The sequence below is a fragment of the Myxocyprinus asiaticus genome, chromosome 34 (assembly GCF_019703515.2).
Source record: "Myxocyprinus asiaticus isolate MX2 ecotype Aquarium Trade chromosome 34, UBuf_Myxa_2, whole genome shotgun sequence".
Classification (NCBI taxonomy): Eukaryota; Metazoa; Chordata; class Actinopteri; order Cypriniformes; family Catostomidae; genus Myxocyprinus; species Myxocyprinus asiaticus.
The window spans coordinates 287861-305934 of record NC_059377.1 but is presented as its reverse complement, the minus strand read 5'-3'; the positions used below and the strand labels follow the sequence as shown (position 1 = coordinate 305934).

The 18074-nt window shown below is 44.3% G+C and overlaps 1 pseudogene; it reads left to right on the top strand.

Moving 5' to 3' along the window:
- The window catches only part of LOC127425735 (CMP-N-acetylneuraminate-beta-galactosamide-alpha-2,3-sialyltransferase 1-like), a 36758-nt pseudogene that overhangs the window by 14400 nt on the left and 4284 nt on the right, over positions 1 to 18074 (top strand).

The following is an 18074-nucleotide window of genomic DNA, read 5'->3' as shown; positions in this document are numbered from 1 at the left end:
AATGACTTGATGAGAGAGGTCAACAGAGAATGGCCAGACTGGTTTGAGCTGACAGAAAGGCTATGGTAACTCAGATAACCACTCTGTACAATTGTAGTGGGCAGAATAGCATCTCAGAATGCACAACATGACTATAGTGTTCCTAATAAAGTGCTCAGTGAGTGGACAGACAGACAGAGAGAGAGAGAGAGACAGAGAGAGAGATAGATAGGTTGGTTTTTTTTTGGTTGACAAACACTTCATTGGTGCAATCTACTACACCCATTTGCCCCACGAAATGGCAGTGAGTGCCACCTTTTTTTCTATGCTGCAAGTGCGCATCCACAGGAAAACGCACGCTATGAATTGCTGGACAATGAGTGGTCTGGAGAGGACATACATAGTTTGATAGGTATAGATGGAACTATTATTCTTGGAATATATTCTAAATTTGCTATGCCCATTTTATTAACCATATCTTCAATAACCCATCCAAATCTACAATTCTTACTTTTTCCATACACCCAACTTTTTTGTGGGGTGTGATTCATCCTGGCTTTTAAGATTATTCCAGTATACTGCTGTCAATTGTTGTCGCCTTATACATAGTGGCATTTCACCTACTTCAACCTGTAACGCTGAAACAGGTGTAGACTGCTATGCTCTACAGCAGATTCTCAAAGCCTGAGATTGAATTCTGTCTAATTTTAATAACTGAGTTTTATTGGCAGCACCACACACTACACATCCATAATCTAACACTGATGTAATCATTGATATACATTATATATATTGTCTTCAGTGCCACTCTGTCTGCCCCCCATTCTCTTCCAGTTAAATATTTCATGACATTTAATATCCCTTTACATTTTTTTTCTTTCTTATCTATATGATTTTTTCATGCTTATTTACAATCAAACCATAAGCATAAATATCTCACTGTTGATACCCTACATAATTCTTTGCTATATAAATTTTGCTTAAATTATCGTTAACTTTCCTATTCGTGAACACCATAGTCTGTGTTTTCTCAACTGAAAATATAACTCCCCATTCATATGACCATTTCTCTACTTGATTTAATGCTACTTGCATTTTTTTTTTTTAACTATACTGTATATTCCTACCTCGATACCAGAGCACCCCATCATCTGCAAATAGAGACTTACTTATACTCTTGTCAACTGTTGCAGAGACATAATTTATCATTATAATAAACAATAAAAGAACTTATAACGCTACCTTGTAGGGCTCCATTCTTAACCTTACCTGCAGTGTCTTAGATATATCTTCACCTACCTTAACTTTAATAATTCTTTCAACAAGAAATTATTTTAACCAATTATAAATTCTCCCCCCTATCCCCATCTGCTCCAATTTAATTAACAAACCCTCCTTCCATAACATTTCATATGCTTTTTCGATGTAAAAAAAAAAAAAAAAAAAAACTGCTACCACTGATTCTTTATTCAATAATACTTTCTTTATATCAGTCTCTAAACATACCACTGAATCCATAGTACCCCTCCCACTTCTAAGCCCATTCTAATATGGGGAAAAGAAATGTCTTTTTTCCAAGTAATATGTTAGTCTGTCAGCAATCATCCTTTCCATTAATTTACAATGATGTGATGTTAGAGCTATTGGTCTATAATTTAAGGGATTATTTGGATCCTTCCCTGGCTTCTTTATGGGTATTATTAAAGCTTCTTTCCAATTTTGTGAGATAATCCCTTCCATCCACACTTTATTATAAAACTTCAAAATCACTTTTGTTGACTCATTACTAAGACGTTATGACATATCATAGCTTATGCCATCTTGTCCTGGAGTTGATTTCTTCATTCTTCCTAATGCTCTTTTTACTACTTGCATAGAAAATGGGACATCCAGAAGATTATCCATTGCTTCTTTTTTGCCCATTAGGTTTGGATACTCTATTAATATCTTCTTTATTTCCTTACTTTCCTTTGATAGATTAGCTGAACTATTTACTTTAATAAAAGCAGATCTCAGCATTTCTGCTTTCTCTTTATTGCTAACTGCTATTTCCTCAACCACATTTAATACTGGATAATCGAATTCTCTCCTAAATCCACTCTTTTTTTTTATTTTTTTATTTTTTTTTTTTTTTTTATATTCCAGACCTGAGTGTTGTTCACTATTTCACTACAAAAATTCCTCTTAGATTTCCTAACTATATTTCTTACTTCAGCTTGAGCTTGTTTATACATTATTAAGTGCTGATAATTATGCATTGACTTGACTTTTTTTAAGAGCTTTCCTTTTCTTTTTAACTGCTTTTGTACATTCCTCATTCCACCATGGAACTATCTTCTCTTTCCTTCTATCTTCTTGAAATACTTTATGATGCAGAGAAACGTATGACTGAATTAATTTCTTTACTTAAACTTTCTTCACTCAACTTATTACATTTTCCCCAGAAAAACCCTTCACAACAAAATCAAACCTAGGCTTAAGCGAGCCACGAGACTCCATGCGATGTTCAGATGTGTGAACGCCAAGCTCTGCGCACTTTGCTAGTTTTAATACTTTTTATTTCATAAACCATTGAGATTCGATATACCCTGTTCCATAACTGTTCTAGGAAGACAATATGTCAAAGAATTAAAAATCCTCGGGCTCTGGAGACATTAAAAGACACTTACGTGCTCAAGCTGACGCCCCTGAGCAGCAGGCCACAAGCCAGGGAGCCGATTTGGCCAAAGAAGTGAGGGAAATTTGGCAAGAATTGTTGAACATGTCAGCAATGCTGAGGAAGGTCATTGCTGACTTGGAGGATCTTGCTGTAATACGTCGATCGATCACTGCCTTGGAGACGAAATTCACTGAGGTGGATACAAGAGTGGGGGATGTTGAGAAACAGATCAATTATCTGGAGTCATCGGAGAGGGAATTAGCTTCTAATCCGCTAGCGACCGAGGTGGATTTGGAGCATGTCTGGGAGAAGTTGTAGGATATGGAGAACTGTAGTCAGCGGAATAACGTCCGTATTGTTAGAATTCTTGAGGCCAAAGAATGTCAGAATATGGTGAAATTCCTGGACAGGCTATTTTCGAAATAACAGACCATAAGCTGAAAATTGCTTATGTGAAAAAAAAGAATTTCACTGTATATGTGCAAATGTATAATGTGTGATAAATAAAGAAAATTATAATTATAATTATAAAATTATAATTAATTAATTAATTATAATTAATTGAATTATAATTAAATTGAGTGAACTCAGAGTTCTGGCTTGGCGATATTCCTGGCCAAATTGAGAATAAATGCTAAGGATGGCTGTAAAACATTTACATGTCCACAGCAAGCGATGTCCTTCATAAAGTCAATGGACTGAGTAAGTTATTTTGTGGTACTCACGTTGCAGCCAAGTGGACGACTCACTGGACATTCACTTGACTGTCCGAGGAAACTGAGCACCTTTTTTGTTTCTTTTTGTGCTGGTTCTGCCTAGCAGCTGGAGTTTGTTTTGTGTAGTAACACACCTTCGGGACAGTGTTGTGAATGAATCTGCACGTTCTTTGTGCTTATGCCTCCTATTGGCTGGAGTTTGTTTTGTGGAGTATTTCTTGCAAGTTATTGGAGTGATTAGGTCATTTGTTGCACTCATGTAGCAGCCAAATGGGCCGGCTCACTGAACATTCGTTTGACTGTTCGAGGAAACTTTTTTGTTTGTTTGTTTGTTTTTTCTGGTTCCGCCTAGCGGCTGGAGTTTGTTTTGAGGAGCAACACACCTTCGGGACAGTTATGTGGATGAATCTACATGTTCTTTGTTTATTTTGCCTATTGGCTGGAGTTTGTTTTATAGATTATCTTCTGTTGTATAATTCTGTCTCACAAAATTTGTATAGAAACACCTGACTTGAGCAATCTGATGGGGGTTGAAGTTGTCGTGGGGGCTTTCGTAGAAGTACATGGACTGTTTGAGTTTAGAGGGATGGACGCCAGTTGGCGCTGTCTTGCACTGGGTTAATGCGCACGTTTTTCTTTTTGTTTGGTTTGGGGGGACGTTTGGGGTTTGATTGTTGCACTAATGTTGGAATGTGGTTTTTATAATTTTTATTTTTGACAGTATGTCAAATGTTAATATGAGTGGATTGTCTCTCTCCACGTGGAATGTGAATGGGTTGGGGCACCCCATAAAAAGAAGGAAGGTTATTTCTCTTCTTAAGCTTAAGAAATATGATATAGCGTTTCTTAAAATGTTTTTATCTTTCAACACTCGGACATGACGCCATGCGAGGAGCGGATGTGTGAATGATGAGCTCTGCGCACTTTGTTAGTTTTATTACCATTTGTGTCATAAACTGGTGAGATTCAATACACCCTGATTCTTAACTCTTCTAGGAAGTCAATATGTCAAAAAATTTTAAATCCTCGGGCTCTGGTGACATTAAAAGACACTTAAGTGCTCAAGCTGACGCCCCAGATAAACAGGCCGAAAGCCCCAGACTCTATTCGGACGGTGAACTGAAAGAAATCCGGCGTGAATTCATGACGAAGGTTGTTGCAGACTTGGAGGATTAGGCTGTAATATGTCGATCAATCACTTCCATGGAGACAAAATTCTCTGAGTTGGTTACAAGATTGCGGGATGTTGAAAGACGGATCGATTATCTGGAGTCATCGGAGAGGGAATTATCTGCTAATCCGCTAGCGACCAAGACAGATTTACAGTGCATTTGGGAAAAATTTAAGGATTTGGAGAATCGCAATCGATTAAACAACGTCTGAATTGTTGGAATTCCTGAGCATGAGGAAGGCACAGATATGGTAAAATTCCTAGATGAGCTCTTCCCGAGTCTGCTCGACATAACATGCCTTAAACTGGAAATTGAGCAAGCTCACAGAGTCCCGGCTCGCAGATATGCAGAGGGAGACAGGCTCCGATCAATTCTGGCCAAATTTCTGAAATCATCCGATAAAGATCTCGTGTTAGTCGAGGAGTAAATGAAGGCTTTCTTTGAAAAACCACAACATTTTCTTGTTCATAGATTTGCGAATTCGACGAGACAAAGGTGATCAATTCAAGGAATGTAAGAATCTCTTACATCAACGGAAGATCGCTTTTGCACTGATGTTTCCGGTCAAACTCAGATTAGATGGCCGCAAAGTATTTACATGCCCACAGCAAGCATTGTCTTTCATAAAGACAATGGAGTAAGCCATTTGGTGATTTTCATGTGGCCGACTAGTGGAACTGTCTCGCTGAACATTCTCTTTCTGTCCGAGGAAACTGGGTATCTTTTTCATTTTGTTTTGTGCTGGTTCTGCCTAGCGGCTGGAGTTTATTTTGTGTAGTATCATTTCTTCGGGACAGCTTGTGGATGAACTGCTTGTTTTGGGTGCTTATGCCTCCTGTTGGCTGGAGTTGGTTTTGTGGAATATTTCTTGCAGGACACTGGAGTGAGTTTGACTGCCAGAAGAACTGAATGGCTCATTTTTTTGATGCTGGTTCTGCTAGCAGCTGGTGCTTGTTTTGTCGAGGGACACACCTTCGAGACAGTTAAGTGGATGAATCTACATGTTTTGGGGGGTTTTTTTTATTTATTTTTTTTATTCCACTTATGGGCTGGAATTTGTTTTATAGACTTTTTTGCTGTGTAAGTCTGTCTCACAAAATTTGTACAGAAGCACTGGTCTTGAGCAATCCAACAGCAAAGTTGTCGCGGGGGCTCTCGTAGGCGTACCTGGACTGTTTGAGTTTAGAGGGATAGATGGCGGTTGGTGCTGTCATGCGCGGGGTTAATGCGTTTTTCTTTTTTCTGTTTGTTTTGTTCTGGGGAAAGTTCGGGGGTTGATTGTTGCACCAATGTGGAATGTGGTCTTTATTATTTTCTTTTTGACACACAATCTATTTTTTCTCATATGTCAAAATGTCAGATGTTAATGTAAGTGGATTGTCTCTCTCAACGTGGAATGTGAATGGGTTGGGGCGCCCCATAAAAAGAAGAAAGGTTATTTCTTTTCTTAAGCATAAGAAATAGGATATAGTGTTTCTTCAAGAAACGCATCTTTCCCTGCACAAAGCGGAAAATTTGGGAAGATATGGGGTGGACATATTTTCTTTTGTGCTGGCTCAGGTAAGAGCAGGGGAGTCATTACATTGATAAGTAAGCATCTACAATTCAAATGTCTCAAACAGATTAAAGATAAATTTGGAAGAGTCATTATTGTTTTAGCTGAAATTCAGGGGCAAAGGTTGAATTTGGCTAATATTTACGTACCTAACGCTGATGATCAGGGCTTTTTTATAGATCCTGAAGGGATGTTGCAAACTGCTGGCAACCCTCATGATATAATATTGGGAGGAGACTTTAATCTATTGATGGATTCAGTCCTTGATCATAGTGAAGCAAAAGTGTGTAAGCTCCATAGAGCGACATTGACGCTTCATAGGATGTGTAAAATTCTTGGTCTTACGGGTATTTGGAGACTTTTGAACCAAAAAAGTCCATAAGATTTATTCTAGAATAGATTTTTTTATATATCTAAGTCCCTTATTTCATCTGTTGTTGATTGCTCAATTGGAAACATTTTAGTCTCAGATCATGTCCTGGTGTGTTTAGAGGTGTTGCCACATATGGAGAAAAAGAAATCATATAGTTGGCGCTTTAATGTATCCCTTTTGCAAAATCCTGAATTCCATCAAATGTTAAAGGCTGAAATCAGTGTTTATATGGAGACCAACTGGTCCTCAGTATCCTCTGTGGGTGTGGCTTGGGAGGCACTTAAGGCGGTTCTTAGGGGTCCGATCATACAGTATGCCTCGTTCATCAAATAATCCAAAGCACGAGAACTCGTGGAGTTGGAAGGGAATATTAAAAGTGCCGAGGTAGAGCTGAAGCGCCGAATGTCGTCTGATGGCCTCAGAGAATTGATCCGATTGAAATACAGATATAATACTATTTTGCTGTGGAAGGTGGAGTTTTGGCTATTCAGGGCAAGACAGTCATACTTTGAGTCGGGTGACAAAGCAGAGAAGCTTTTGACTAGATATATAAAGCAGAGAGTATCTTTTTCTACCATTCCCTCAGTGAAATCTGCTGGTGGTGAAATATTCACCTCAGCCATTGATATTAATAATGCTTTTAAAGAATTCTATCTTGATCTTTATAGTTCCACATCTTTGTCTACTGATGAAGATATTAGAAACTTTGTGGAACCACTAGAACTCCCTAAACTGACGACTGAGCAAAACAATTATCTTGATTCTGAGATAACCTTGGGGGAGCTTGGTGAGGTAATTAAGGCCTTGCCTACAGGCAAGGCTCTGAGGCGGATGGCTTTGCTGCTGAATTTTTTAGATCTTATGCTACAGAACTGGCTCCACTTTTGTTAGAAGTTTATACGGAATCATTAAAGAATGGAAAGCTTCCACCAACCATGACACAAGCCCGGATCAGTCTGATTCTTAAAAAGGACAAAGATCCATGCGAGTTTACGAGTTACCGTCCAATTTCCCTGATCCAGCTAGACGTTAAAATATTGTCAAAAAATGTTGGTCAACTCATTAAGTTATGACATCTCTTACACATATAAATCAGGTGGGGTTTATTGGGGGCTGTAGCTCTTCTGATAACATTAGGCGTTTCATCAATATCATGTGATCAGTGGCGAATGATCAGACTCCTGTTGCTGCCATCTCACTTGATGCCAAAAAGGCATTTGATATGGTAGAATGGGATTATCTTTTTAAGATTTTGGAAATGTACGGGTTCGGGAATACTTCTATTGGATGGATTAAGTTACTTTATAAACACCCGGTAGAGGCGGTACAAACAAATGGATTAATTTCAGATTATTTTACCCTGGATAGTGGCAGCCAGCAGGGTTGCCCTCTTTCCCCATTATTGTTCTGTCTTGCCCTGGAACCATTAGCAGCATAAGAAAAGAGGATAATTTTCCAGGGGTGGTGGCGGAAGGTATGGCGCATAAGCTTTTGCTTTACGCAGATGATATTTTATTATTCGTCTCTGACCCCACTAGATCTATGCCTTGCCTCCACAGAATTATTAATTCCTTTTCCAAGTTCTCAGGATACAGAGTCAAGTGGTCTAAATCCGAAGCTTTGGCTCTGACAGCATACTGCCCTGTAATGGCTTTTCAGCCGGGTGCCTTGCAGAGGCCCAAACAGGGCATTAAGTATTTGGGCATTTTATTCCCAGCAAATTTTTGTGATTTATTTATAGTTTATTTTGACCCCTTAATAAAAAGGTTTTCGAGCGATGTGGACAGGTTGGCTTCATTACATTTATCTATGATTGGGAAGGTTAATGTTATTAAAATGAATAATATTCCAAAATTCAACTACCTGCTACCATCTCTCCCTTTAGATGTCCCCCTGTCTTATTTCAAGCAATTTGATAGCAGCAAAGTCCTTTATTTGGAATGGTAAACGTCCCAGATTAAATTTTAATAGGTTACATAGACTGATTGCCAAAGGGGGGCTAGGCCTACCCAAGATTTTGTTTTATTATTATGCATTCAGTCTCAGACATTTGGCTCATTGGTCACTTCCACCTGAGAGAGCCCCTCCCTGGTTTTGTATTGAACAGGAAGTTCTTGCCCCTATTTTGCCATTGCAAAGCCTTTCTATTAAACTAACAGGAGAAGTTAAGTTACACCCCGTTATCTCACATTTGCACTCGGTATGGACAAAAGTGTCCAGAGTGTTTAATTTGGACATTTATTTAAATGTTGCCTCAAGCATATGGCTGAACCCAACATTATGTATTTATAAGTCCCCTTTCTGCTGGTCAGAGTGGATTGTGAGGGTGGTTAATACGCTCTGAGATCTATATGAGAGTGGAGTGTTGAGATCTTTTGAAAATATGGTTCAACATTTTGGGATTCCCAGATCTCAGTTCTTTAGGTATTTACAGCTGTGCCATCTGCTCTGTACTATTTTTGGAGTAGCACACACCCCACTAAAGCAGCAGATGCTCTGGGAGAGGTGATTACTGCTTTTGGAAAAGGTCATGAGGCATCAGTGTATTACTCCCTGTTAATTCAGTGTCTAGGGGATGAAGCTTCAACTTCTCTCAAGAGATTATGGGAGAAAGATTTTAACTTGGTATTGGAGGAGGGAGTGTGGACTTGGATTCTAAAAAACATTTTACATCGATTCTATTGGACCCCCTCTAGATTGTATAGGCTTGGTCTTAAAGACACACCCATATGCTGGCAATACCAATCAGAAGATGGGGACACAACCTATGTTTTTTGTGGTGTGTTAAGATCCAAGAATTTTGGTTGAGGGTTCAGAGCTTTATGTGTGACTTATTGGACACTCATTTTCATTTTGCCCCAGACTCTGTATCTTAGGCGATGGGGCGGTCATTAATATAGGGGACAGACATATAAAAAGTTGGGTCCTAGCCAGAGTTATGATCGGCAGACGGATCATTCTTTGGGGATGGAAGTCAGCTGGAGCACCCTCATTTCAGGAGTGGTGCAAAGAGATGGGCGGGGTAGCGGCATTTGAGGAGGTCATATATAGAAGGCTGGGAAAATGGGATTTGTTTAATGGAAGTGGGGTAGATATTTGGCTTTTTTGGAGGGTTCTCGAGGAGGGGTAGTGGAGAGGGATTTGTAGTTTTAAATGTGTATGTGCATTCTTATTGTTTTTTGAAAGTGTTTTTTTATGTTCTAATTATTTATGACCACTGTAGTGCGTGTTTGTGTCGGGGGGGGGGGAGGTGGGGGGGGTTAGGCTGGGTTTCAGTTATCAAACCATCTCTTATCATTTCCCAAGATATTCCACTTACTCCCAAATACATTTCAGCCACTTTAATAATGATCTGAATCTTTTCCGTTCTCCTTTCTGTCTGTGCCATGCAATTAACAACTTCTGCCATAAACAGTAATATGTTTTCCTTACTTGCGACCATTGTATCTTCAGTTCCCTATCTGTCACTCACTCGACATTGTGTCGATGTAGTGACACTAGGGGTCACTCTTGGGAGCCCCAAACACCTCTGCTTTTTTTTAAAAAGGCCAATGAGAATTGGCGAGTGGAATTTGCATGCCACTCCCCTGGACATACGGGTATAAAAGGAGCTGGTATGCAACCACTCATTCAGATTTCCTCTTCGGAGCCGAGCGGTTCTATTCATTGAGCTGAATTCAACGCCGAGTTCATTCAATTCTCTCTGCTGGATTTTACGGCACATTTCAGCGGCTTCTCCCCCTCTGCATCTGTGGTTTGCAGAGAACACCCCTGGGCACTTCGGCAGAAACAACTAAAAGAGAATATTCTAAAAAAAAGAGTATATTTTCTTTCTAAAAGAGCAGCACACACGGAACGTCTTTTTAAAGATGACTTTCCATCTGTGTGTTATTCCTGGTTGCGGTCGATATCTCTCCGCTTCTGACGGCCACGATCGCTGTCTTTCGTGTCTGGGCACTGCCCATGCGGAGACATCATTCGTGGATGGGACTTGTCCTCACTGCGAGAACATGACCATGGCAACTTTGCGGTCGCGGCTTGTATTCATAAGAAAGCAAGCCACCCCAGAGGCTTCCCGCCTTGGTCCTTCTACCTATGGGTATGAGGCCGTGCCGGTTAGCACTGGGGGCGATTTGGGACATCAGTGGAACCACCACTGGGTATACCCCCATGGACCTCCCATTCCCCAGCATGCTCGCTTGCTCCAGTTGGGCGCTCGGATGAGATCGCCGGCTCGTCTCAGGGAGAGTTCGACATCTCGTTCGGAGCCGGGAAGAAGATGAGTTATCGAGGGGTGATCGCGGGCTTGTCCAGTCAGACGCAGAGGCTTCAACTGGGATTCCTCCTTCGGGAGTGGTCACCCAGTCCCAGGCTGACGCGGAAATTACGGACATGCTTTCCCAGGTGGCCGCAAACGTCAGGCTAGAGTGGAACCCTCCGCTCTCCCCTGAACCCTCGTGGCTCGACGATTGGTTCCTGGGTTCCCATTCCTTACTTCCCGGAAGTGCATGAGAAGCTGACAAGATCGTGGGAGGCACCTTTTACTGCCCGGTCACGGTCTTTCAGCTCCCCCGCTCTCGCTGCTCTTGATGGCGGAGCGGCCAGGGGGTATTCGGTGATCCCCCAGGTGGATAAGGCTCTCGCGGTGCACCTGTGTCCGCAGAGTGCCGCCACCTGGCGTGGGTGCCCGAAACTCCCGTCCAGGGCCTGTAGGTTTACGTCATCCCTGACGGCTAGAGCCTACGGTGCCACTGGACAAGCCGCCTCCGCCCTGCACACCATGGCTCTTCTGCAAGTACACCAAGCCAAGGTGCTAAAAGAACTGCATGAGGGTAGTTCTGACCCAGGATTGATGCAGGAACTGCACTCACCGACCGACCTCGCTCTCCGGGCGATGAAGGTCACGGCACGGTCTCTCGGGCAGGCGATGTCCACCCTGGTGGTCCAGGACTGCCACCTTTGGCTCAACTTGGTTGAGATGCGCGAGGCTGACAAGGCACGGTTCCTTGACGCCCCCATCGTCCCCCCGCCCCTGTGCGCCCAGCTGTGGCACAAACACACCCACACGGGATTGGGTCTAGTGGAATACGGGGACGAGACTCCTCCTCCCCCCTCCTCGGCCAATCTTATGGTGGGCGGCAGGAGCCAGGTAAGTGCTTCGATGTCCCTCGACTCAGCACAGCCATGGGGCTTGAATCCCCTGGCACTTCAAGCTCCGCCCCGCCGCGAGGCGAGGGGGACCAAGGGAATGATCCCTTGGTCCCCCTCGTCCAGAGTTTGGACGTATGGCTCGCGCTTTCCAACCCGTCGTGGTGGCTGATCCAGACCGTCTGGCACCTGCCCAGGTTCAGCGGCGTCCGCTTCACCTCAGTGAAGGGTGAGAACGCCGCTACCTTGCGTGCGGAGATCACTACCCTTCTGCGCAAGGGCGCGATAGAGCCTTTCCCGTCAGTCGAGATGAAGAATGGGTTCTACAGCCCTTCATCGTACTGAAGAAAGGCGGTGGGTTGCGACCAATCCTGGACCTGCAAGTACTGAACCAGGCTTTGCACAGACTCCCGTTCAAGATGCTGACGTAAAAACGCATTCTAGCGAGTGTCCGGCTTCAAGATTGGTTCGCAACGGTAGACCTGAAGGACGCATACTTTCACATCTTGGTCTTACCTTGACACAGACCCTTCCTGCCAGGCGTACCAGTACAAGGTCCTCCCCTTCACCCTGTCCCTGTCCCCTCGCATCTTCACGAAGGACGCAGAGGCTGCCCTTGCCCCGCTAAGGGAAGTGGGCATCCGCATCCTCAACTATCTCGACGACTGGCTAATCCTAGCTCACTCTCGAGAGTTGCTGTGTGCACACAGGGACCTCATGCTCCGGCACCTCAGCCGACTGGGGCTTCTGGTAAAAAGAGCAAGCTCTCCCCAGTTCAGAGCATCTCTTTTCTCGGTCTGGAGTTGGACTCAGTCTCAATGACAGCACGCCTCACAAATGAGCGTGCACAGTCGGTGCTGAACTGTCTGAAGGCATTCAGATGGAGAGCAGCAGTTCCACTGAAATTTTTTCATTGGCTTCTGGGGCATATGGCATCCTCAGCAGTGGCCACACCACTCAGGTTGATGTATATAAGACCGCTTCAGCACTGGCTTCAGACTCGAGTCCCAAGATGGGCATGGCGCCGCGGGACACATCACATGGCCATCATGCCAATCTGTCGCTGCCTCTTCAGCCCGTGGACCGACCTTGCATTTCTACAGGCAGGAGTTCCCCTAGAGCAGATCTCCAGACGTGTCGTGGTTACAGCAGATGCCTCCAAGACGGGCTGGGGCACCGTATGCAATGGGCACACAGCTGCCGGCTCCTGGACTGTCCCGTGGCTGCATTGGCACTTCAACTGCCTAGAGTTGTTGGCAGTACTGCTCGCCCTGCGGAGGTTTCGGCCATTGATCCAGGGCAAGCACGTGTTGGTCCGGACAGACAACACAGCATCGGTAGTGTACATCAAACGCCAAGGCGGTCTACGCTCCCATTGCATGTCACAACTCGCCCGCCGTCTCCTCCTCTGGAGTCAGCAGTGCCTCAAGTCGCTACGAGCCACTCACATCCTGGGCGACCTCAACACCGCAGCGGACGCACTGTCATGTCAGGTTACCCTCAGGGGAGAGTAGAGACTCCACCCTCAGGTGGTCCAGCTGATTTGGAGTCGATTCGGTTGAGCACAGGTAGACCTGTTTGCTTCCTGGGAATCCTCCCACTGCCCGCTCTGGAACGCCCTGACCGAGGCACCTCTCGGTATAGATGCGCTGGCACACAAATGGCCCCCTGGACTATGCAAATACGTGTTTCCCCCAGTGAGCCTACTTGCACAGACCCTGTGCAAGGTCAGGGAGGATGAGGAGCAGGTCATCCTAGTAGCACCCTACTGGACCACCCAGACGTGGTTCTCGGATCTCACACACCTCGCGACAGCCCCCCCCGGCGAATTCCCCTGAGGAAGGACCTTCTATCTCAGGGACGGGGCACCATCTGGCACCCGCGACCAGACCTCTGGAATCTCCACCTCTGGCCCCTGGACGGGACGTGGAAGACCTAAGTGGCCTACCACCCGCGGTGGTAGACACGATCACTCAGGCTAGGGCTCCCTCTATGAGGCGCCTGTATGCCTTGAAGTGGCGTCTGTTCGCTAAGTGGTGTTCTTCCCGACGCGAAGACCCCCAGAGATGCGCAGTCGGATCAGTGCTTTCCTTCCTGCAGGAGAGGCTGGAGGGGCGGCTATTCCCCTCCACCCTGAAGGTGTATGTAGCTGCTGCATCGTGATGCGCTGAAATAGTAGATGGTAAGTATTTGGGGAAGCACGACTTGATCATCAGGTTCCTGAGAGATGCCAGGAGGTTGAATCCCTCCAGACCAGGCCTCGTCCCCTCATGGGACCTCTCCGTAGTCCTTCGGGGTCTACAGGGAGCTCCCTTTGAGCCCTTGGAGTCAGTTGAGCTTAAGGCACTCTCTTTGAAGACTGCCCTCCTGACTGTGCTCACTTCCATCAAAAGGGTAGGGGACATGCAGGCATTCTCTGTCAGTGAATCATGCCTGGAGTTCGATCTGGGTTACTCTCACGTGATCCTGAGACCCCGACCGGACTATGTGCCCAAGGTTCCCACGACTCCTTTTAGGGATCAAGTGGTGAACCTGCAAGCGCTGCCCCAGGAGGAGGCAGACCCAGCCTTGGCATTGCTGTGTCCAGTGCGAGCTTTAAGCATCTATTTGGATTGCACGCAGAGCCTTAGAAGCTCCGAGCAGCTCTTTGTTTGCTTTGATGGACAGTGGAAAGGAAGCGCTGTCCCCAAACTGAGGATCACCCACTGCGTCATCGACACCATCACGATGGCATATCAGGCTCAGGACATGCAACCCCCTGCGGGGTTACGAGCCCACTCCACCAGGAATGTGGTGGACTCCTGGGACAGGTCCCAGGAGGCCACCACATTCCTGGTGGAATGGGCACATTCCAGTGGTGCCTCTTTGGCAGACATCTGCAGAGCAGCAGGCTGGGCAACACCCAACACCTTTGTGAGGTTCTACAATCTCCGGGTTGAGCCGGTCTCGTCCCGTGTATTGGCAGGCATGAGCAGGTAAGTTCTGGGACAACTGGACGGGTGTACCGCTTGCGCATAGCGCTTTTCCCCTCCCTTGAGGGAAGACGTGCACTCTTGACTCCCAGTCGTGTTCACAGACTGTGATCCTTGGATGACTTTCCTCCTTAGCCCTCTGGCAGCTGAGTTTGCAGAGAAACTCGCTGACCGGCCCAGTACGTGCGCTAATGAGCCCCTGTACTGAGCTAGGTGCTCCACATGTGCTGGTTTCCCAAAGGCGACCCCATGTGATATCTTCTGCAAAATTTTTTCCCTGATGGCAAACTGCATCTTCCTTTGGCAGAGGCCCCTCTGCCCCCGGTCGCCATGCTTTGTAGAAACTCCTCCCCCTTTGGGTAGGACCTACCATGGGACCTCTCCACATGACATACTTCCGACAAGACTCGGTAAGACCGTGTGACATATTCCTCTCAAAATAACCCCCCCCCCTTTTTGGGTGGGGTGTGGTCTCCGTGGTGTCTTCCCCTTGGGAGGGACACCCCTCGACGCAGACACTTATGGCTCCCATTCAGTTAACAAATTCCACTCTTTTTGGGGAGAAAAGAGAGGGAAAAGAGGCCTCGGCTGGGCTAGACTGTCCCTATAGTTGGGCAGTCGACTTGTTCCTGATGGACCGTTCGACGCTCATAAGAGCATTGGGGGAGGTTATGTGACAGCCTGGTGCGCTGGCTATGAGACACACAGCAGTCTGCCTGTCACACACCGCCAGTTCATGTAACACAGTTCAGCTAGTTGTGGCATTTTGTATAGGGACCCCTAGTGTCACTACATCGACACAACGTCGAGTGAGTGACAGACAGGGAATGTCCTGGTTACTTTCATAACCTCCGTTCCCTGATGGAGGGAATGAGACATTGTGTCCTTCTTGCCACAACACTGAACTACCCGCTGAAATGGCCGGGACCTGGTCTCGGCTCCTCAGCACAAAACCTGAATGAGTGGTTGCATACCAGCTCCTTTTATACCCGTATGTCCGGTGCGAGTATGTCCAGTTCTCATTGGCCTTTTTTCAAAAAAGCAGAGGTGTTTGGGGCTCCCAAGAGTGACCCCTAGTGTCACTACATCGACACAACATCTCGTTCCCTCCATCAGGGAACGTGGGTTACGAAAGTAACCAGGACATTATCCTCCCATTTCTCTCTGTTCTTGCAAACTCTTCATCTCCACCCAAACTCACTCCTTTTTGCTTCGTCCTTGAAGCGCCAGCTTTCAATGCATTCGAATATGTCACTGTGTATCTCTGTTGCTCTCTTCCTAGCTTCACATCCTCCATAGGCCACACTGTGAGCTCCTCCACTTCCTCAATTCATTATTTAATGTTATTGGACTACTTCCTTGCATACTTTTTTCTTCTCTAAATTTCAGTATCATTTTGTATTCCTCACTACTTTTATCCTCTGTTTCTCCCTCCTCTCCACTATCTGCATTACTACTTAATAATTCATCTTGATTATTTTAACAAGTTTTTCACAAGAATAATCTGGGGAAGGAATTAAAACACTGCAGATATAAAGATGCAACAAACTCACATAGAGTGAAAATATGAGCAATCAATCAGCAAAATATCTACACTTTAAGAGGTATGTTTTTTTTTTTTTTACTTATTTAGATTTGTTTATATTTATATATGTACATATTCTGGCCAACTTTCTTTTCATATTTTTTTTTAAATACACATTTACACATAGTTATGTGGGTATTTGACACAAACTTTTAAGCATTGTCATCAGTGTCCTGCTGTGACACTTTCTTCATCTAACTATTTTAAACATCATTTTATGATCTTGTATAGCTAAATATACATCATATATTATTATTATACTTGTTGTTTCCACAGCCTCATATTAACTAAGACAATAGTTTATTTGCACTTCTAGAAAAAATTTGAAAGGTGATTAAGTTCTTTAAAAACTTTGAAGAAATGCTGACTTGGGGTCTGGGTAGCTCATCGAGTATTGACGCTGACTACCACCCTTGGAGTCGCGAGTTCGAATCCAGGGCATGCTGAGTGACTCCAGCCAGGTCTCCTAAGCAACCAAATTGGCCCGGTTGCTAGGGAGGGCAGAGTCACATGGGGCAACCTCCTCGTGATCACGATTAGGGGTTCTCGCTCTCATTGGGGCTCATGGTAAGTTGTGCGTGGATTGCGGAGGGTAGCATGAGCCTCCACATGTTGTCAGTCTCCACGGTGTCATGCACAGTGAGCCACCTGATAAGATGCGCGGATTGACTGTCTCAGAAGTGGAGGCAACTGAGACTTGTCCTCCACCACCCGGATTGAGGTGAGTTACTGCGCCACCATTCCCACTAAGTAGTGGGAATTGGACATTCCAAATTGGGAGAAAAAGGGGATAAAAAAAAAGAAATGCTGACTTGTCACAGCATCTAAAATACACACTTTTCCTTGAACTTTCAAGTACATTTTAACCTAACATCTGTATGTTGGGAAAAAACTTTTCAGACATGTTATTTGTCTGAGCTATAAAGTGCTTATTTTTAGTGCTTTCTCTAAAAAAAATCCACTCATCACATTTACAGTGGATTTATATGTTTTAAAGTTATGACCATTTTTGCAATGGTGGGTTTTTTGCATTGTCATGACTAAATTTTTTTTTTAATTGAGCCAGTAAATGAAATCAATGAGCTGGTGTGGTGGGTTGTGAGCCGGGTTTGGTGGGCCGCTCTAGGCCAGAAAGTCCAGGGCCACTTTTTAGTCCCAGTCCATCCCTGGTCAAAACCTTTATTAAATGTAATTGGGTTGTTTGTGGGAGAGGTAACTGCATCACTAACTTACAATAAGGAAAATAACCTCGGGATTCAGACGATACTTTTTTTAAAGAGTCAGTGTGATAATAATATTCTAATATAATGTTTTTAATGTGGATTAACGACAGCAGCCTTGCTTCAGATCGTTTGTGAGTCACTGTTAGGGATTTAGAAGTCCTCAGGACAACGTTTAAGTTGTCGTGGGTTTAGGAGCTACTTTTAGCATAAAAATGCTTCATGAATTACTCTTAGATGTAAAATTTACGTTTGAATATGCTGCCTAATGATGCTCACTCATAATATCTGTGCATATGTATAAAAATACAAATACATATATGATAATGGAGACATGAGTCATCTGGTGATCTTTCTTTCACAGGTGAGTGTATTTGGGTTTAGAGCAGATGAAAAGGGAAACTGGCATCACTACTTTGAAAAAAAAATAAGCATCATCTTAATTCTGGCAATCACGGTGGAAGTTTTGAATATATTATTATAGTTAAGCTTCATGAGAAAAATGCACTTCGGTTGTATAAAGGATGGTTATCATGTAGGTGCATTTCTCTTTTATTGTTATTATGTATTCAAAATACAAAAGTACAATGAACTGTTATATGCAAAAATATCAAGGAAAATTTCATTTATCATGTTGTGACACCTTTAAAGGCATTAACAGATTATGTCATCATAAACAAAGCAAAGCCTGTTTA